This window comes from Equus caballus, chromosome 12 (assembly GCF_041296265.1).
Source record: "Equus caballus isolate H_3958 breed thoroughbred chromosome 12, TB-T2T, whole genome shotgun sequence".
Taxonomy (NCBI): domain Eukaryota; kingdom Metazoa; phylum Chordata; class Mammalia; order Perissodactyla; family Equidae; genus Equus; species Equus caballus.
Window position 1 is genome coordinate 256,061 of NC_091695.1, and position 23,138 is coordinate 279,198.

General features: G+C 43.3%; 1 protein-coding gene and 1 long non-coding RNA gene across 3 annotated transcripts in view; one reads left to right on the forward strand and one right to left on the reverse strand.

Moving 5' to 3' along the window:
- The window catches only part of LOC138916554 (uncharacterized), a 28,122-nt gene extending 26,550 nt beyond the window's left edge, over window positions 1–1,572 (forward strand). Inside the window, exon 3 of the long non-coding RNA XR_011423800.1 lies at window positions 286–1,572. This is a non-coding gene — a long non-coding RNA (uncharacterized lncRNA). The remainder of the gene's footprint in view (window positions 1–285) is intronic.
- KIAA1549L (KIAA1549 like) overlaps window positions 1–23,138 on the reverse strand; it is a 274,273-nt gene that overhangs the window by 129,478 nt on the left and 121,657 nt on the right. The gene's annotated exons all lie outside the window — the stretch shown is intronic.

Here is a 23,138-nt window from a genome sequence, read left to right on the forward strand (position 1 = left end):
TTCAAATCATTTTTATTTATAGTTGATTTGCTTTACTGTTTACATATGTGATCATATCAAGATAGCCTTTATTTTTAAAATTCTATAATTTAGACATTTCTAACCGAGACTACATTTTCTCTCTTTTGGTATAAAATAGTAAGATCTATCTATATTAAGTTTAAACTTATTCCATCAACAAAAGTTCCATTTCTATCTCCCAAGGCCTCGGCTTACCAAGTGATAACCAAAACCACTAGACATAATTTTTCAGTATTGACAACAGATTTTCCTTTATCCTTCCAGTCTCCTCCAGGCCAGTCTGTGACTAGTGACAGCGTCTTGAGATGTCTGACCAAAACGAGGGGCGCCCACAAGAGGGAACTGAATGCTGGTGCTCTCTTCACTTGGCCTTCCTGGCACAGACGCCACTCACTGGGGAGAAGCCAGGACAGACGGCACACCAACTGATGGTAGTCAGGGAGGAGATGCCGTGTGCGTCTGCCTAACTGCCACATCCTTGAAGGGCCAGAGTCCACAGCAAAAGCATCCAAAGCATCCTACCACAGACATGAAACTTATCCTTTCCACATCCATCCAGTAAATCTGCTGAGGACCTGCTGCACGCCGGACAAGAGCATCTACTTAGTGTCTCCTGTAGCCCAGCATTCCTCTAAGTATGGACAAATAGTAACACATTCAACCCTCACAACACTCTATCAGGAAGATGCTTGTGATGGTTGACTGTGTGTCAATTTGACTGGGCCATGGGGGGCCCAGATTAAACAACATTTCTGGGTGTGTCTGGGAGGGTGTGTCTGGATGAGACTTGCATTTGGATTGGTGGACTCAGCACCGTGGACTGCCCTCTCCAAGGTGGGCGGCCTCCTCCAATCCCTTCAGGGATTACACAGAACAAACATCTGAGCGAGAGAGGATCTGTTCCCCTCCCACCTGTTGAGCTGGGACATGTGTCTCCTCCTGCCCCTGCACTGGGATTACACCACGGGCTCCCCCGCTTCTCAGGTCTTCGGATTTGGGCTGGAACTACAACACGGGTTTTCCAGGGTCTCCAGCTTGCCAGCTGCAGACAGTGGGACTTCTCAGCCTCCATAATCACGTGAGCCCAATCCTCACAATAAATCTCCATTTGTGTGTGTATATATATCCCAGGCAGTGTGGCCCCAGAGACCATGTTCTTAACCACAGCTATATCCTGCCTTGATATAGAGCAGCACATAAGATGAGGCCCCACACCCCAACACATATTCTTTAAGGAACTTGAAAAAGGCCCACCTTTCAAAGATCTCACTTTTTAAAAACAAATCGCTTAGCACAAGACTTCCAAACGCTAGTCCAAACTCCAATCCAATGCCTTGTTTTCACCCAACCAAGATGAAACAAGAGATATAACTATAATTGTGTGTGTGTGTGTGTGCACACGCGCGTTGTCACCAACTTTCTTGGTCTACAGTACAAGCCTCCATTTTTAGTGTCAAAATTCCTTTCTGTTCTAAATTATAATGACAGCAGGTGTAACCATTGTTTTGTTCATGCCCTTACTTGACAAAATTAAAAGTTAGCAAATCTAAACTGGGCTTCCAAAGTTCTTTTTACTAGTCTGTGAGCTCTCCAAGTCTGAAAATCAGTGATCTACTTTTTTTGAAGCAGACCTGAAGTTTCCTTTCATAGGGAAGTACCACTGAAACAGGCATTTCACACTTGTCACTGATGGAGTGGAGGAGCTGGGAGGAAATGTGAGCAGGGCCTGACCTCAGAGCAGGAGCAGCGGCCTCCACAGAACATTCTGACTCTAAGGGTTGGGAGGGGCCAGTCTGGATGACCAAGGCAAAACTCTCCTGTCCTCTGATGGCCCCAAAAGAAAGAGGAGCTCTCCTGAGATGAAGAGTTTATCCAGCTGGTTTTCCACACCTCCTGCTCCAGTACCATTATAAATGCACAGCTTGTTGAAGTTAAAAACACACACTATTATCCTCAAGATAAATAACAGACAATTCTAACTTCTACTCTGCATTGTTGACACTATTATTTCCACAGTAAATAATTGTTAGAGGCATTACTAGTGAAACAGTGGCATGAATTGTTGACTTCTTACAAATACCAAGAGAAATTAAATGTTTCTTGTGGCACTTGGTTGGGTTGTTAATTACTTGTAATTGAGCCTGAAATCCTGGCTCTTTTCAAAAATAAAAATAGTGACAAACATATGTCACTGTCACATATAGAAATCAACATTTCTATTACATAGCCTTCATTAAAATCTATTTTCTCTCAAACTGGATTGAAATATTAAATAATTTAACCCTAAATCTCTTTGAGTAGGGTGAATTTGTTACGTTTTTATTCAGAATTCTGAGACTTTAACTGGTTATTTTTCATGCCAACCTCTATCATGTAATTCCCATTTTCAAACACCCAGTCTATTTAAGAATAGAAAAAGCACTACACATGTGGAAAAAAAGTAATTTAAATCAGTGCCAAAAGAACTATTGGGAAAAAATGAAATTTAATAAAAAAGGTAAAGATTATTTTATAGCTTTAACTGCAACTTTAGAGCATTTTAACAGTGCTGAACAATGTAACTGACTTTATAATATCAAAACAGGTAGAAAGCAAAAGAATAACTTTATTCTGTGAATCCAAAAGTCAGAGATCTTCACAGCGCCTCAACTACAACCACTAACTATGTACAGGACAAAGTCAGAGCCCAGACTGCTTGAAAAGCAATTAACAGAACAGATTAACGCAAAGCAGTCTCCAATACGTAGTCGGCTCTGCTGGGAGTCCATCCAACTCAGTGAACTCAAAGATAAAACGAGCATCATGGAAAGCTCGCGCTTGCCGAGGGAGCAGACACCTCAGGCGCAGGCCAGGAGACACGGGTCTGACCACGGCTCTCCTGCCTGCTCCCTTTTAGACGTGAAGCAAATCACTGTGCCCAACTGGGGCCAGGTTCCTCTTCTGTCACATGAGACAGTAAAATGTAGTCATCTGTAAAAGCCCATTAATTATGGCATGAGTTAAACCAAAAAATCGTTTTTTAAATAGTTCTATCACCCTAGACACAGTTTAATCTTGCTCAACAAAAATTTTCTTTGCTCTAAAACCGCTCCTCTACCATCCAGCAATTTATAAAAGCCCCAGACCAGAAGGAAAACAATAAAAACATAGAATTAAGTCCTGAGGACTTGGAATTAGGTAAACTAAGTGATAATGAGTTCAGAGCAGCTATAATCAAAAAACTCAATGAGGTAGAGAGAAAGACAGAGAAACAAGCCGAGTTCTGGAGTTACTTCACAAAAGAGATTGAAATCATAAAGAAGAATCAAACAGAATTACTTGTGATGAAAAACACAATGGACCAGATAAAACAGAATACGGATTCCCTGAATGCCCGTGTAGACAACATAGAGGAGAAAATAAGCATAATCAAAGATAGACAGGCTGAATGGCGCCAGACAGAGGAAGAAAGAGAACTAAGAATTTTAAAAAATGAGGAAAATCTCCGAGAGATAATGGATTCAATGAGGAGTAAGAACATAAGGATCATAGGAATTCCCGAGAATATGGAAAAGGAAAATGGAGCAGAAAGTGTGCTTAACGAAATTATTGAAGAGAACTTCCCAAATCTAGGGATCGACAGAGAAATGTGTGTAGAGGAGGGTTTTAGATCTCCTAGACTTGTCAATGTAAAAAGAGCTACCCCACGGCACATAGTAGTAAAGTTGGCAAAAAGGAAAGATAAGGAAAGAATACTCAGGGAAGTAAGAAAAAAAATGAGAATGACCTGTAAAGGAGCCCCTATCAGACTGTCAGCGGATTTCTCTACAGAAACCCTACAAGCTAGGAGAGAATGGAGTGACATATTCAAAGCTTTAAAGGATAAAAATCTTCAGCCAAGAATACTCTATCCAGCAAGAATTTCCTTCATATATGAGGTAGAAATTAAATCTTTTCCAGACAAACAAAAGTTAAGGGAATTTGTAACTAAAAGCCCTCCATTACAAGAAATCCTCAAGAAGGCTCTCATACCTGAAAAAAGAAAAAAGAGAGAAAGGGAACACAATACACAGACTAGGGAGATCGATGGATAGAACCAGAACAGGATAGCAAATATTCAATTATAGCATTAGGGTAAAGGTAAGGAAACTACCAAAACAAGGATGATCTTAGCACTCTAACTACCAATTAATAAGACGAGTTGGAATAAAAAAAATGAAAATAATTATTTAGGAGGGGAAGAGCAAAGGGTCTAAATCAGTATTGGTCAAGTAAGTAAGAGACCACCAGAGAATAGACTATATTATACACGAGATTCTAAATACAAACTTCAAGGTAGACACTAAAATAAAGTACTGAACAGAGTCATAAATCATAAATAAGGAAAAATCTAAGAAACACAGCATAAGAAATTGCAGTATTAAATGGGTAGTCTAAAGCAAACAGGACAAGAAACACAGGAAAACAAGATAATGAGCGACAGATTAACAGCATTAAGTCCACATGCATCAATAATCACTCTCAATGTGAACGGATTGAACTCTCCAATAAAAAGACACAGAGTGGCAAAATGGATTAAAGAACAAGATCCAACAATTTGTTGCCTCCAGGAAACACACCTCAGCCCCAAGGACAAACACAGACTCAGGGTGAAGGGGTGGAGGACAATACTTCAAGCAAATAGCAAGGAAAAAAAGGCAGGTGTTGCAATTCTCATATCAGACCAAGTGGATTTCAAAATAAGAGAGGTAAAGAGAGACACAAAGGGACAATATATAATGATCAAAGGGACACTTCATCAAGAAGAAATAACGCTTATAAATATCTATGCACCCAACACAGGAGCACCAAGATTCATAAAGCAACTATTAACAGACCTAAAGGAAGATGTTAAAAACAACACAATAATAGTAGGGGACCTCAACACCCCACTCACATCAATGGACAGATCATCCAGACAGAAAATCAACAAGGAAATAGTGGAGCTAAATGAAAAACTGAAACAATTGGACTTAATAGACATATATAGATCAATTCACCCTGAAAGAGCTGAATACACATTCTTCTCAAGTGCACATGGAACCTTCTCTAGGATAGACCATATGTTGGGAAACAAGGCAAGCCTCTACAAATTTAAAAAAATTGAAATAATAACAAGCATCTTCTCAGATCATAGTGCTATAAGGCTAGAAATTAATTACAAGAAAAAAGCTGAGAAAGGCACAAAGATGTGGAGACTAAACAACACACTACTGAACAAGCAATGGATCATTGAAGAAATTAAAGAAGAAATAAAAAAATACCTGGAAACAAATGAAAATGATAGCATGCCATACCAACTAATATGGGATACAGCAAAAGCTGTATTAAGAGGAAAATTCATCGCAATACAGGCACATCTTAACAAACAAGAAAAATCCCAAATAAGCAACCTTAAAGCACACCTAACTGAACTAGAGAAAAAAGAAAAAATGAAGCCCAAAGTCAGCAGAAGGAGAGAAATAATAAAAATCAGAGCAGAAATAAATACTATTGAAATGAAAAAGGCAGTAGAAAGGATCAATGAGACAAAGAGCTGGTTTTTTGAGAAGATAAATAAAATTGACAAACCACTAGCCAGACTTACAAAGAAAAAAAGGGAGAAAGCTCAAATAAACAAAATCAGAAATGAGCGAGGAGAAATAACAACAGACTCTGCAGAAATACAACAGATTATAAGAGAATACTACAAAAAACTATATGCCAACAGAATGGATAACCTAGAGGAAATGGATAAATTCTTGGACTCCTACAATCTCCCAAAGCTCACTCAAGAAGAGGCAGACAATTTGAACAGACAAATCACAAGGAAAGAGATTGAAACAGCAATCAAAAACATCCCAAAGAATAAAACCCCAGACCAGATGGCTTTCCTGGGGAATTCTACCAAACTTTCAGAGAGGATTTAATACCTATCCTTTTCAAGCTATTCCAAAAAATTAGGGAAGATGGAACACTTCCTAACACATTCTATGAGGCCAACATCACGCTGATACCCAAACCTGACAAGGACACCACGAAAAAAGAGAACTACAGGCCAACATCACTGATGAACATAGATGCAAAAATTCTCAACAAAATTTCGGCAACCAGAATTCAGCAATTCATCAAAAGGATCATACATCAGGATCAGGTGGGATTCATACCAGGGACACAGGGATGGTTCAACATCCGCAAATCAATCAACGTGATACACCACATCAACAAACTGAGGAATAAAAACCACACGATCATCTCAATAGATGCAGAAAAGGCATTTGACAAGATCCAACAGCCATTTATGATAAAAAACTCTGAACAAAATGGGCATAGAAGGAAACTACCTCAACATAATAAAGGCCATATACGACAAACCCATAGCCAACATCATACTCAATGGGCAAAAACTGAACCCCATCCCCCTGAAAACAGGAACGAGACAAGGATGCCCTCTATCACCACTCTTATTTAACATAGTACTGGAGGTCCTGGCCAGAGCAATCAGGCAAGAAAAAGGAATAAAAGGAATCTAAACAGGGAGGGAAGAAGTGAAACTCTCGCTGTTTGCAGACGACATGATCTTATATATAGAAAACCCAAAGAATCCATTGGAAAACTGTTAGAAGTAAACAACTACAGCAAAGTTGCAGGGTATAAAATCAATTTGCATAAATCAGTAGCATTTCTATACTCCAGTAATGAACCAACAGAAAAAGAACTCAAGAATACAATACCATTCACAATCGCAACAAAAAGAATAAAATACCTTGGGGTAAATTTAACTAAGGAAGTGAAGGACCTATATAATGAAAATTACAAGGCCTTTCTGAGAGAACTGGATATGACATAAGGAGATGGAAAGACATTCCATGTACATGGATTGGAAGAATAAACATAGTTAAAATGTCCGTTCTACCTAAAGCAATCTACAGATTCAATGCCATCCCAATCAGAATCCCAATGACATTCTTTACAGAATTAGAGCAGAGAATCCTAAAATTCATACGGGGCAACAAAAGACCCCGAATTTCTAAAGCAATCCTGAGAAAAAAGAACAAAACGGGAGGCATCACAATCCCTGACTTCAAAACATACTACAAAGCTACAGTAATCAAAACAGCATGGTACTGGTACAAAAACAGGTGCACAGATCAATGGAACAGAATTGAAAGCCCAGAAATAAAACCACACATCTATGGTCAGCTAATCTTCGACAAAGGAGCTGAGGGCATACAATGGAGAAAAGAAAGTCTTTTCAACAAATGGTGCTGGGAAAACTGGAAAGCCACATGTAAAAGAATGAAAATTGACCATTCTTTTTCACCATTCACCAAAATAAACTCAAAACGGATCAAAGACCTAAAGCTGAGACCTGAAACCATAAGGCTTCTGGAAGAAAATGTAGGCAGTACACTCTTTGACATCAGTATTAAAAGGATGTTTTTGGACACCATGCCTTCTCAGAGAAGGGAAACAATATAACAAATAAACAAATGGGACTTCATCAGATTAAAGAGCTTCTTCAAGACAAATGAAAACAGGATTGAAACAAAAAAACAACCCACTAACTGGGAAAAAATATTTGCAAGTCATATATCTGACAAAGACTTAATATCCATAATATATAAAGAACTCTCGCAACTCAACAACAAAACATCAAACAACCCAATCAAAAAATGGGCTGGAGACATGAACAGACATTTCTCCAAAGAAGATATACGGATGGCCAATAGGCACATGAAAAGATGCTCATCACCGCTGATCATCAGGGAAATGCAAATCAAAACTACACTAAGATATCACCTTACACCCGTTAGAATGACAAAAATATCTAAAACTAATAGCAACAAATGTTGGAGAGGTTGTGGAGAAAAAGGAACCCTCATAAACTGCTGGTGGGAATGCAAACTGGTGCAGCCACTATGGAAAACAGCATGGAGATTCCTCAAAAAATTAAAAATAGAACTACCATACGATCCAGCCATCCCACTACTGGGTATTTATCCAAAGAGCTTGAAGTCAGCAATCCCAAAAGTCCTGTGCACCCCAATGTTTATTGCAGCATTATTTACAATAGCCAAGACATGGAAGCAACCTAAGTGCCCATAAACAGATGAATGGATAAAGAAGATGTGGTACATATATACAATGGAATACTACTCAGCTGCAAAACAGAACAAAATCATCCCATTTGCAATAACATGGATGGACCTTGAGGGAATTATGTTAAGTGAAATAAGCCAGCTAGAGAAGGATAATCTGTGTATGACTCCACTCATATGAGGAATTTAAAATTATGGACTAAGAACAGTTTAGTGGCTACCAGGGGAAAGGTGGGGTGGGGGGTGGGCACAAAGGGTGAAGTGGTGCACCTACAACATGACTGACAAACATTAATGTACAACTGAAATTTCACAAGATTGTAACCTATTATTAACTCAATAAAAAAAAAATTTTTTTTGCTCTATCTTTTAAGTCTCTTTTAATCGCCAGGTTTGGTTCTCCCCTCCATTTCTTTTGTTCCCTTATAACATCGCTGATGAAGAACCTGGGCCCCGGAACCTGCGGTGCTCCACAGTCTGGATGGCCAATGCACAACGGTGCAGTTCCACATGCTCCTCTGTCCTCTGCGCTTTCTGCAATTGGAAAGTTGGCTCCAGAAATGGAAGTATTTACAACCTCACTTTTATTAATGTATAATGTTTTTAAGTGGGAAGTAACAGAAAGAAAAAGGCATTTAAATGAGGCCTGTATGAACTGTACCCTCCTCTTCCTCATGTGCCTAGAGCACCCCTCTTTCCCAGGAGGAGTCACATGAGATGACCACTGTCCCTACCAACACCAAAGATTCTTCTCACTAGAAAGCCAGCTCTGGGCGCCTATGCATTAGAGAGATGGATTTTATCCCAGTTCTGGTCTTTGCAAAAGTTTCCCTTCGTCCTTCTATTTGCATTTGTCTCCTTTCTTCCTAGACCTCTAGCGCCCCTACATACAGAGCTCTTACATAAAGTGGCCCTGCCATATGGAGGCTGCCATCAGTAACCATTCCAGGAGGCAGCCCTTCAGCAGAAATAATAGAAATATACTGCCTGATAAGTTTAAGCCCACCTCTCCTGGGGAAATAATCTCCAGAAGGCAACTTTAAAACAGCATCCAGCAGGAAAGGTGGAAAGCGAGAGATGTCTCCTAGCATTGTTGTCGAGGAAACAATTCTGTCAGTAGCCATTACAGCTGCATCATCTGCAAAAACAAGTGTTCTGCAGGCAGAGCCACTGTTCCAAAGCTGTGCCATTTGTAAATATAGTTGAGAAATGTGAACTGAAGATGTGACCTCACTCAATATCAGATTTGAGGGTGACAGCAATTAGGAACATTGACTATAATTTGAGCTGAGAATGCAAGGATCTTTTTCCAGTCCAAATATAACAGCAGAAAACATATTTTCAAAAAGTGAAATAACTCCCTGTTGCCTGCCACTGCACAGTTGCAAAGGGAGCCAGTCTAACTCTAGGCTCTCAGACCAACATGGCTACTTCCATGTCTTTCCTCAAAGAATTGTCAATTCTTCAGCCATAGGAGAAATTAAAGGCTAGATTATACAGAGGTCAGGAAATAAACAAGGTTTTTGTAAAAGAATGAATAATTATAGAGAAAAAGGGCAGAGGAGGGCATTTATTTTTTTCTTCAAAATTTCAGGGAATTAGGAATAATGGCTTGACATATCCCATCCCTCCAAGGAAAGTACGAGGAAGAAAAATTGGTAGACAGCTGGGCCTTGATTTCTTACTTAAAGATGGCTAATTGGTCGAATCTCAAAGGTGGATTGTCTCCAGCTTATCGGCAGTGGCTGCCTGGAGTGTTGTGAAGGAGTCTGAGCACAGTCCCAGATCAGCAGGGAATCGTGCAGGGATCAATTAGCAACGTCTGCCATGGATGCTCTATTTGTGGAACGGCAGCATGAGTGGACAGATATTCAGCACCCCTGACAAGGTGATCTCTGAGGTTTCTTCCACATCTAGCCTGGCTCCATTCATCTTCAGAAGATGAAACCAGGGCCAAGTGTGGTTAAGTGACTTGTCCACTGTCTAGCACTGGGCCTGTCTGAACTAGAGGCTGGTCCTGGATTCCCAAGGACAGCGCTCTGTCCACCACCAGATGCATCATGTTACTCTTCTGAAGCATCAACTGAGAGACAGAGGAGAGAAAACAGAGTGAGGAGGGCCAAGAGAGGAGACTAAAGAATGATTGAGGGACTCAGCGAAAAAGAGGAAAAGACCAGCAGGATTAATAGAGATGGGCTAGGAAACACGTGATTCCCAGGTTGCAGCTGGCATGCAATTAAGATGTCTCCACACCTGGTGAATGAAAGATATTGCCGATTTCCTCCTCACCACCCACCTACGAGAACCTACTTGCATCACCTCCCCTCCGTCCCTGAGCATCAGCTCTCACAGCCCCAAATGAGCAGACCACTGATCATGTGAATGTGGGCCAGATGCTTGCACCAGGAATGGAAAACTGGCCCGAGCTGGTCCAACTGAACTTTTCCCCAGGAATTTGAAACTGGGACCTGGAGACACTTGTCATTCTATATCGAGTACTTTACTAGGGAAGTGATACAAAACAGGACGGCAAGTTTGGCACACATGCTTGCCAAAACAGACAACGCTGATTTGAAGAGAGAGAAGAATGAAACAGATACAAGGAGCTGTAGGTGTAAAACACAATGTAAACTTAAGAAGGCTAAGTTAGAGATTAGCTGCTCCAGTTCCACCTTTCAGGGGGCCTCAGCTATGCTCCAATCACTGGGTTCCATGAGATACCCTCGCATACATTCCGAAATACAAGCTTTTTTTACCTCAACTAGCTGAGGGGGGTGCTGTTCCCTACAAGCAAATATCACCCTCGGCTAAGTCAGCTGACCCCTGGCTGGCTTTGCATTTCTGTGAACATAGAATACTGCTGTTGGGGAGGAGGGATGAGAACGGTCTCCTGTGAGGGGTCAAATGTTCTGAGAAAATCCAAATTAGTATGCTAACCTTTCCAATAATACACTGCCTTTTATCCACCAAGTAAGGCAGTTAGGCAATGAATCAAATTAAACAAGATATCAGCTACTTAAAATCTACTCTGATGATTAGCTTCATACATGAATGTGAAACAAGTTTATGTTATTTATTTATTACCGTGCACTTCATGCACGACAACCTTAGAGTTGGGCCTGCAAAATCCTGAAAACACAGCATCCATTTGCTATTCACAAATTACTAAAAATCCCAGATGGTAAAGCCTTTTAAATCTAGCGCAGGAAAAATCAGTGTCTGTCTCCTGAGCAAGATCCCAGGGTTGTAAAACGGGCTGGTGGTGTACAAAGAGCTCATAAAACTGAGTAAACAAAGCACCAGCAGGCGCTGAGGCAAAGCACATTGAAAGACTGCTCTCAAGCCTCGTGGAAGAGCGAAACCATGCAAAGTCGGGAGAAATGAACGCTTTCAAAAGAGAAGGACTTTTTGTAGGGATTGGATTTGCTCTGAAGTCCTTCAAATCTTGCACAGAAAATGGGAATGTTGAGGGAAAACCCTGTGGAGACGTCACCAAGGCCAGCACTGGTCTGTGCACATCTGTAAGACTCCTGCAGTTTGCAGAGTTGATCAGCCTGTAGCTCCCACCACACATTCTGGGAAACTAATTCTCCAAACTAAATTCTTCATTGTTTCAGATTTTTCCAGTGATCTTGCATAAAATACCACTATAGTTTTACTGAGTTTATTCTTCCTTTAGTTTACTCCAAACCAATGTCTAACGTTTAATCTCTAAAGAGAAAAACCTCATGCTTTCCCAGGTTGTCAATCTTTAAGTAAACCAAGTGCCTCAAAAGAGATATCTAGAACAGCAAAGGGCACTTACGTAGCTCACACTGCAACATAACTCAGTCTTTCTAAGCGAGGTGCCCTTGCAACTGGTGCTGAAAGAGCGGTCGCTTCATCTCCCTTTGCCATTTACCTTCTGGAATGTCTGTCCAGATACCTTAGATTAGGCTATGAATAAAATAATATGCTAAGTATTCTTTTTTTTTTTTTTTTTTTGAGGAAGATTAGTCCTGAGCTAACTTCTGCTGCCAATCCTCCTCTTTTTGCTGAGGAAGACTGGCCTTGGGCTAACATCTGTGCCCATCTTCTTCTACTTTATATGAGGGACACCTGCCACAGCATGGCTTGCCAAGCAGTGCCATGTCCGCACCCCAGATCCAAACTGGAGAACCCCGTGCTGCCAAAGCGGAACATGTGAACTCAACTGATGTGCCGCCAGGAGGCCCCATAAGTAAAATAATATGGAAGAGTCGAGCCGTCTTGACTTTCATGTTGAGACAGCAGAGGGTCTTGTACAAGGTAAATGACCAATAAATAGTCACCATTTTGTCCAGCTGTAGAAGACACCTTTGGAGCATCTGTCCAGCACACGGCCCCTTCTCTCCCAAACGCCCCCTCCTGAAAACATGAGGTTGGTTCACTACCTGTCCCCCCATTGCTGACTGGCTGAAGAGTGAACACCTGCTCCAGGGCGAGCCAATAACTTCTGGCCTCACAGCAGTCAGGTCATCTCTGGGCCACAGAGCACTTCACTTAGCTGTGTGTGGGACACTGGGTTCTGTGCTGCCATTTCGGGTTGGCTATTTGTCCCACGAACCCAGAGAGAGTTCTCAGATAAACATAAAAGAGCAGACCAGAGAGAAGCAGACATGAGAGAACTTGGGGGTAGAAGAAAGGAGGAGAGAGACAGAGACAGACGATAGAAACAGAGAGGGCGAGCCCTGGAGCTGCTGGCTCTTCTCTCACCAAGCCCAGCTGCACTCTCCCTTCTGGGGTTCCATGATACACCCCTGAAGGGTTCCCTGACAACCCCCATCTCTCAGCTAGTGTGTGTTCCTGGCGACCAAGGACACCGACCACGCAAACCTTTTGTATGATAGCAAACCACGCCATGCCCCCACTGTGAGGGAAAATGTCTAACTCTCCAGTGGAAAACTCCACTTCTCCACCAGGGGATTCTCCTTTGAGTTGGAAAATATTTATTTTCATTTTATCCCATTTTTGCATCTATTTGTGAACAGTTCAGTACAGTCCCAAACACCTCATAACATTTTCAAATTCACTTTTTCTTGAAGACATTTGATGAGACTTTACTATAAATCTAGAGCAGAGATTCCCAGCTGACACTTCTGACCGCAGTGTGGGGAGGGCCTGGGAGAAGGTGCTGCTGATGCCCCTGTCCCTCACCTCCTGAGGTCAACCGCAGCACACCATCAAGAGGGCACGGGGAGGGGCCGGAGCCAACACGCGACACCAACAAACACCAGCTGCGCTCAGATTTCTCGGCCCTGTGCAAGTTTCTCTTGGCTTTCTCTTCTCTCTTCAGTCTCAGTGGGTATGAACATGAGCCTTGGGATCTGCCAGACCCAGGCAAAAATCCCAGCTCTGCACTTACTCACTGTGTGACTTCGGCAAGCTGTTTTACCTCTCTCTCAGTCTCAGTCTCCTCGCTCATGAACTCCCTTCCTCACACAGTCGATGGAAGGACTACAGGAGACAGTGCACTAACAGGGTTAGAATAGTGCCAAGCACACAGTAACCATTAAAACTAACTGATTGTGCTTTGCAGGTATGTGTGACCACGTGACTAAGTTCTCACCAATGGAATGTAAACAATAGTAATGCTCTATTTCTTACAGAGAAAATGCTGTGCCTCCACTCTTTCCCACCCTCCCTTTGGGTTGGAGCGTAAGGAACTGGTAAGCCAGCTTCCACCGTGTGAACAAGGGACATATCCTGGGAAACAGCTAAGCAGCAGGAGGAAAGAACCCGGGTCTCTAGAAGGCTTCAAGCAGGAGAATCACCTCCTTTCTTTGGAATAGTCACGAGACAGAAATAAACTAGATTGTCTGAAAAAAAGTTGGCTACTATATTTATTAATCATTACCACAACTGCAGCAACAAAGGTAAATATTTTAAGAAAATGCCGACGAAATTCTAAAGTCTAACTGTGTTTACATAAAAAAAGTGAGCCCAGAGCATACTTATTATCTATGTCCATTAAATTGTCAAACATCCAGTCACTCTGAGAAAGATGTCAGGACATCTGCACTTGCTATCTTGTCTATTTTTAAAACTAAATCTGATCATCTTTTAATGAAGATTTCTTGCAATTATATAATCAACTAAACAACCTAGCCACTGAAATTTTACCTGATTATCTATTGTGTTAAAAATCAGAATATTCTGCATGTCTTCTCAGGGAAACAACAGAAAGAACAAACAAATGGGACTTCATCAAACTAAAGAGCTTCTTCAAGGCAAGGGAAAACAGGATTGAAACAAAAAAACAACCGACTAATTGGGGAAAAATATTTGCAAGTCATATATCCGACAAAGAGTTAATCTCCATAATACATAAAGAACTCACACAACTCAACAACAAAAAATCAAACAACCCAATCAAAAAATGGGCAGAAGACATGAACAGACATTTCTCCAAAGAAGACATATGGATGGCCAATAGGTATATGAAAAGATGTTCATCATCACTGATCATCAGGGAAATGTAAATCAAAACTACACTAAGATATCACCTTACACCCATTAGAGTGGCAAAAATAACCAAAACAAAAAGTAACAAGCGTTGGAGAGGTTGTGGAGTAAAAGGATCCCTCGTACACTGCTGGTAGGAATGGAAACTGGTGCAACCACTATGGAAGACAGTGTGGAGATTTCTCAAAAAATTAAAAATAGAAATACCATATGACCCAGCCACGCCACTACTGGGTATCTATCCAAAGAGCCTGAAGTCAGCAATTCCAAAAGTCCCATGCACCCCTATGTTCATTGCAGCATTATTTACAATAGCCAAGACGTGGAAGCAACCTAAGTGCCCATCAACTGATGATTGGATAAAGAAGATATGGTATATATACACAATGGAATACTACTCAACCAAAAAAAGAATAAAATCATCCCATTCACAACAACATGGATGGACCTTACGGGAATTATGTTAAGTGAAATAAGCCAGACAGAGAAGGACAATCTCTGTATGACTCTACTCATATGAGGAATTTAAACATGTAGACAAAGAGAACAGATTAGTGGCTACCAGGGGAAAGGGGGAGTTGAGGGTGGGCACAAAGGATGAAGGGGTGCACCTACAACACGACTGACAATAACGTACAACTGAAATTTCATGATTGTAAACTATCATAAATCAATTTAAAAAATCAGAATACTCTGAGATAGTCATATACCTATAGCAGTACTTTATCAACGCTATCCAGGAGAAATGGCTAACCAGCTTGTGAAAAAGCCCCAAGGCACATTTCTTACTCAGAAGCTCTCTAGATAAGTGATCATTCTCAACCTAATAGCAGCGAACAGTTACTGTACACAGACTTGCACTGCACCATTGGCCTGAGCCTTTCACATGGATTCCTTCATTCAATCCTCATAGCAATGCGAAAGTAGAGACTCTTAATATCCCATCTTACAGGTAGGAAAGCTGAATCTCAGAGAGCTGAGGTTACTAACCTAAGCTAGAGAGGGTAACAAGGCATTTGACCTTGCGCAGTTCACTCCAGAGCTTACGTCCTCGGCACATGATATACAGGCAAAGGGATTCCACCCACAGGCTGTGCAGAACAGCCAACACCAGTGTATTCGGGACGTAGATTCTACAGTCATCCATCCTGGGTGCCAAGGCTTCGCGTTCTGCGGTAGGGATGACCAGAGAGCTGGAATTCCCCTGGGCTCCCGGGAACTTCCACATTGGATGGAAGTGCACACAGGAGCTCAGCAAGGTTGCGTGAACGATTCCCTGACTAATGGACCCTCCAACAGTCTCCTCCAACGTCTTCCAGATGGAAATTAATCCCACTGAGGGCCAGCTCCTCAGGGTGTTTGACAGGTTACCTCATGAATTCTCCCAACAACACTTGGAGTAAGACGTCACCATCCCCGTGGATCAGTCAGACTTCCACGGCAGGAAGCCGGGAGAAGCAGGAGGAGGCTGAGGAGGGATGATAAACGGCTGAGGGGATTTGCTGGGAGGCCTGCAGACGCAGCGTCCAGAGGCGGGGCTTCCAGGGACAGGCCCACAGCCCCACGCAGGAGCCCGAACGCTGCAGAAACGCACACAGCTGAACCGGTGCTGGCCCGGAGACAGGCAGTCGCGCCAGGTGGCCGCTGCTTCTGGGATCCCCAGGGTCTCTGACTGGCTGACTCTAGCTCGCACCCAGAACCTACCCGTATGGAGTCACGGAAAAGTAACTCTGAACTTTCCCGTTTCTGAGGCTTAGGCAGGCACACATGGAAAGCGGGTGGAGGAAATGGGGTTTCCGATGGTGACTTGCCTAAGTGGGACGTGAACTCAGTGTCTGTGACTCTTGAGCCCCTACTCTTTCCACAGCACCACGCTGCCCCCACCTGCTTCCCCTCCTGTTTGTTTCCCTGTCTTGGTGGTTCTCAAACCCAGCTTCACATCTGGGCACAGCCACCCCACACCTCGTGAGTCAGACTCTCCAGGGCCCGCGTGATCCACCCTTGAAGGCGCGCCACAGAGACCCTGAGCAACAGCCAATCTGGGAACCCTCACACTTGCTTCATCTTCTTTCTTGGCCCCCAGGAGCTCAGGGCCGTCACGCCCCCACGTGAAGCCTCTCGGCCTCCCCCTCCTCTCTGGCTATGTCCACATCCTGTCCTTTGCTCTCACGGCTGCCTGACCCAATTCTAGAAGTCCTCATCTTTCTGGTGAGCATCTCAGAAGCCTGAGTCCAGTATCGGTGTCCCTAAAATCTGGCTACTTTAGAGACAAACAGTCCTGGGATTCTAGAAATACGCCATTCTCCACTGTCCCAGTCAATCCCTGCAATGTACACTAATAAGAGCTCCTTCTGCAGCTTCTTGGCCCAATTGTGATCGTCAATTTGCCATAAGCAGTCAATTTCCAAAGCCTCCCTCAAAATCCACTCTTATTTGATGCTGCGTCTAGAACTGTCCTCTGTAAAAACATGGCACCAGCACAGGAATTTCCGAAGCAGAGAAATGAGTCCCCCAGGTGCTAGCAGGGGAATACAGAACTTCCTGGTGGGGAGTCACTTCCTCTTGCCTCCAGATTCTGAGGATGATCAGAGCGACATTACTGAGGGCAGCCCGGGATGGCAGCGGTGGCTACAGTCACTCCTAACACGAGTCACCCCACGTCCTGGCTATAAATTCCAGCAGCAGCAGGTGTGGCTCCAAAGGAACAGCTTCTGCAATTAAAAAAGTGACATTTTAATGGATTATGCAGATCAGCTCAGGCTCTAAATCATGTCCCTCCTGCCTTAGAGGAGAGCAAGAGCACAGGCCACGCAAGAAGAGACAGCATAAACACTATGAAAGTTTCACCCCCCGTGACCTTCCTATACGCCACTGTCAGCGGAGCATCAACCTTCACTTCCAGAAAGGCCCTTTCTGCCGCCTAACAAAGGCAACAGTCCATCCTTGTAACAACATGTGAGCTTGCTTGACTTTGTGCTTCTTGAACATCACAGATGTTATCTGATGTGGTCCCACTGTTACTGGAAATAAAATAGCTGTCCTTTTTGGTAATGGAGCAAGAAATGAGAATAAAGGGGGAGCCAGGGCCAGGCTCCCTGGAGGTGAAATGCACACACAGAAGCTACAGTGGGGCTCAGAAGCTCGCTTTGCTATTTCTGCTTGCAAATCATGCAGGGTAGGCTTGGCCTTTCCTGCTACAGCTAAGAAAATAAGGAAGGAGTCCCTGTCCGTAAAGACTGAGGAAGACAGAAGTGCCAAGTCATTACAAACACAATGCAGTGGCATGGAAAATACCGGAAGAACAATGGAAACCAAGTAGTCAGGGACTCTGCACTGGACAGTCACAGTCACAGAGAAGGTGGCATAACCCGCTGGTCTCACTTCAGAGAACAAGCCACCCCTCAGTTGTCAAAGAGTTGAACTCTCCCGAAGAGACGATAGAATCAAAGAGCTGAATGGAAGCTGTCTGCCTCAGTCTTCTCATTTTACACACGAAGCAATGGGAGCCAGAAGCTAAAGGACTTGTGCAAGACCACACAGTGTTACACATGGAATAGTGCCCCCCAATTCATGCTGCAGCCCTAATCCCCAGTGTGACCGTATTTGGAGATATGGCCCTCCCCACAGAGGTAATTAAGGCTAAGTGAGACTTTAAGGATGGGGCCCTAATCCAGTAGGACTGCCGTCCTTAGAAGAAGAAGAAACACCAGGGATGTGCACACACACAGGAGAGGCCACGGGAGGACACTGTGAGAAGGCAGCCGTCTGCAAGCCGAGGAGAGAGGCTTCAGGAGAAACCAACCCTGCCAACACCTTGATCTTGGACTTCCAGCCTCCAGATCTGTAAGACAACACATTTCTGTTGTTTCAGCCCCCTGGTCTATGGTATTCTGTTATGGCAGCCAAACAGATCAATACACACAGCAAGGAAGTTGGCTGGCCCACGGCAAAGCCCAGGCTGCCCCTTTCTTGGAACGCTGCTCTTTCCCTTCCTCATTCAGCGAACAGATCTCAAAGAGATTGGCAAGATGGTGGTGGGAAATATCTGTGTGCACAGTAAAGATACCTATTCTTCATGTCACTGTGACACAGGGCGATTAATGAACGACTAAATGAAGAGCCGGCTAAGAGCAAGTGTGGTGGAGGTGGAGGGGAAGGATATGAGCGACATCTGGGTAATGGAGGAAAGCATCTGGCCCAAAGCCTCGGGGAGGCAGAACAAGGACAATGAACCCGAGTCGACACTCAGGTGTAATTCCTCAGCTCCAGCACTCTGTACATTATACTGTAGTCATTAACTTTTCACTTGTCCTCTTTTATCTGCAAGGAGCCAAGCAGAGCAATTCATTTCTCCTCCTCTCCTTGCCTCTGCTTCCTTTGGAGGTTAAGCGTCTGCCGGGCAGTGAAGTGGTAAGTGTGCGGGAAGAGCAGAGGCCAGTGCCTGGGGCTCCTCACTCCAGAAGCCACCAGGCCTTAATGGTCACATGTTAGTAGCATGCTGCAGTGGACAATGCAGAGGCTGGAAAACCAAAAGCTAGACTTCCCAGATGCCCTTGCAGCTGGGGTTTTGTGTGTGAATTAAGTTCCGGCAAGTAGATGCATTACACAAGACTTTGAGCTGGAGAGAGTCACGTGCAGAGGAAGGCGGGGTGCAGCACACCCATTCTGCTGCCGTGAACAGTGCCCACAGCAGCGTAATTCTTGAACCATCAGCCAGGGTAAGAGCTTCATGACTATGCAGAGGTCCAGTTCTTCAGATGGTTTTGGAAGTTATTCCTGAAAGTTCAGCCTGGAGTCTATTCTTTAGCCCTCCCAATGACTCAGCAAGCTAATTTAGTACTAACACTTACAATAAATCTCATTTCTGCATAAACTAGCTGGAGTGGATTTAACTGTCTGCAACTAAACCCTAACAGACAATACAATGAGATTTTGCTTTGAGGGAGCCCTGGTTTGTGCCAACAGTTGAAGAAGAGGAACTAAGAGTTTAGTACTTACTCTGATCTAGGTATTATACAATCACACCATTCAATCCTCACAAATATCTTGGAAAGTAGGCATAAATAAATCCCTTTCACAAATAAGGACTTAGGTCACACAGCTGGTAAGCTACTGCCAGGGTTCAGACTGAGAAGTGAAGACTGTCTACACCCACACAGCTGTCTACACTAATGTGACTAGTCAGCTGACTTCACTGACAGTTGGAATTTACTATTCCACTGTCTTCATCAATATGACTTTGCTCTTCCAGGAAACTCTTGGCCAGGAAGATAAAAGCGGGAAGTAACTTTATTATTCATTTCAGGGACTTCCCAAAAACCTACTTAAAATTGCCCCATTTTTCAATGGGTAGCATCAAATGACTACTGATACTCCAAGACCCTCTGAAACTCCTGCCTTGCTGTGTCCACTAATCTTAAACTATTATATTTTGATCCTCGCCCAAACCTAATCAAGAGGCCCTCAAAACCTCATAAACATCCCAATTTTACTCTCCGCACTCTGAGACACTCAAATTCCATCAAGGTGGTGTTCACCTGACTGAAGGAAGCAATAAGCTCAGCCTTGTCTTAGCTGCAGGTAATCTGGTGGTATTTGGGGGAGCCAGCATTCAACAAGACCCAAATCTCCTTGTGTTCTCTCCACTATGCCTTACTGCCAAACCTGCAATTGGGTATTTTCCCTAGAAATCAAGCTGCTCCGGGGTTGGGAACAGAACACTGAACAGGGCTGGACCCCAATCCTTCCAAGGGCCCCTAACCCTTGGGAGGCTCTTCCCAAGCATCACGCCCACCGTGCTCCACGGCTCTCTCTCTGGGCACTGGCCTGAGGGAGGAGGGGCTCCCGCAACAACTGGACTTGGGCATGGGTAGATGTAGGAAAGCAGAACTCCAATCTCAAGAGAAGTCTCATTTCAGAGACTCTTCAAACATTTTTCTTCTTCCAATGGGCCCAAATCTGGGTGTTTTCATAGTTTGGATGTAGCAGGAATGGTGATGAAGCAACCCGTCGGCTCCGCAGAATATCAGATGGTTTTCTAATGCCAGTGCCCTGCAGCCCCATCATGTGCTGTGAATCAAATCCAGATGAACTGAGACTGCATTGAGGGGGTAATGTGAGGAGACAGTACTCACACGGCTGCGTCCAGCCTTGACTTTACAGCTCACGAAGCACCTTTCTATGCAGTTCTGTCGCTGGACGTCACATCAACCCAGCTGGTCCTCACTTTACAAATAGGGAAACTGAGTGTCCCCTTCTCCTTAAATGGTCAGCTTATAAATGGCAGGGCCAAGACGCATCCCAGTTTCCTAACTTCAGATACAGAGCTCTTTCCAGAACACATCCACCATTGAGCGGGGGAGCAGAAAATGAGCAAACATTATTAGAGTTGGATTGCCTCGGTTCAAATCCTGACACTGCCACTTTTAAGCTGTTACATTTCTTAACTCTCTCTGCCACAATTTCCTCATCTGTAAAATGCAGATAATAACAGAACTCACAGGGTTGCTGTTTTGCTAAAATTATGTGTCATATTCCATATATAATGTACCCTAAATAATGCCTAGCACATGGTAGTTGCTCAATAAATATAAGCTATTATTATTGTGGAGGTCAAACATTAGAATCTTTCACTTTGCCACCAAAATATTTTGTAGTCTTGGGATCATATTCCCAGATGGCAAAAATCTGGCCATAAAAAAAAACCCCAGAACTGTAGCTACAGGTGGGAAGGATCCAAGAGAAGACGCCTCTTCACTAATTGTTACAAATATTGCTGCATTAACCTCCTAGAGAGCACAGATGGTGAGAGAAAGGAACTGTCCCCACTGGTTTGCTCAGACCTGAAACAACAGGAGGACAAGGAGACACAACAGGTGAAGGCTCCATGTGATGAAGTGGGAACAGCCAACAAGCGGAGGGAGACAGGGGAGGGGTGCAGAGCGGGTGCGGGAAGTGCCCAGATTTACAATTTGCTAAATTTACCACAGATTTGGAATACAGTGTAAATGAAGCATGGGAGTGTCACATCACGGGACTAGGAGGGAAGGTTGTGCTGGCAGCAGAACGTCGAGCTGGCTGGCAAGAGGAGAGAGACAGAGTTCACAGCTGCAGAGTCTGAACCTTCGCTGACTAAGAGCTCAGATATCAGGCATTCGCCCAAGGTTCTCCTGACAACAACGAATGAACTTGAACGAGCAGAACCTTCACTTCAGAGAGTTTTGTGCATGGGGTGCTTTGTTCTTTGTAATCTGAGTACTTAGGAGGGAATGGCAGAGAGATGTGAGGATGTGTGACAGAAGGACAGGGCTCAGACTTCGATTCCTGTGCTCTATGATTAGACCTTGACTCCACCACTTGTGAGCCATTTTGAAGCAACTTAACCCCTCTGGGCCTTGTTTCAATAATCTGTAATGATTCCTATTTGACAGGCTTCCTATGAAAATGAAACGAAATAACACATGTAAAGTGGTTCACGTCGTGCTCTGTCTAGAGTAGGCAGGCAGCAAATGATGGTGATGGTGAAGATGGAAGATAGCAGAAAACTTCTGAAATCAGAAGGGGAAAACTTACATGACTAGGGAGACTTCAAAATAATCCTTTAGGCAGTTTTGAAGGCAGAACTTTTGCGAATGTTCTTTGAGCTGAAGAATGGAAGTTGCTGTACTCTGTGACGGTGCCTGCTGCGTATCAGAGCAGCAAGCCAAGACTCAGTGAGAACAAGTAAACCATTGAAGGGCTACATTCACAGAACTGACAGGGGAGGAAAGCTGGGAACAAACACTGAAACCACTATTGAAATCAACCAGGGTAAGCCCTGCCGTATCTGACACTGTCCGATGACTTGTGGTGGCCGAGAGAGGAACTCCCAGGAAAAGGAACCCTCAGGAATAAAGTTACAAATACACTCAGAAACATTTCACTTTATATGATAGGCATATTGTGGAAGGTGTAGGTTATCAATATAATTGTGGCAAATAGATTCACATTGTAAAGGTACTAAGTCACTTATTTAAAAGAATCTCGAGGTGTATTCCTTTGTAAAAGGAAAGGGAAGAAGTAGAACCACTTTGTAAAACTATTTGACTGTCTGACAGAGTCTATCAAAGCTGAAAATATGCATCTCCTATGACCCAGCAATCCCACTCTAAAAATATACCCAAGAAAAATACGTACATATACAGTAGAAATGCCGATATATGTTCACCAAAAGACATGTAACAGAATGAAAATTAGCAGGAAAATTCATAATAGATAAGAGAGAAACCACTCAAATTCCCATTAAGAGCCAGATGGGTTAATAATTCTAATATATCCATACAATGGAATATTATATAGCAATGAGGATGAAAGAATCACAATGACGCATACCAACATAGATGAATCTCACAAACATAATGTTGAACAAAAGAATCCAGACACAAAAGAGGAAGTGCTCTATAGGCCCATTTACAAAAATTTCAAAAACAGTCAGAACTTATCCATGGTGGGGTGACACACTGCTTAGAAGAGAGCATAGGGATATTCAGGTGGGCT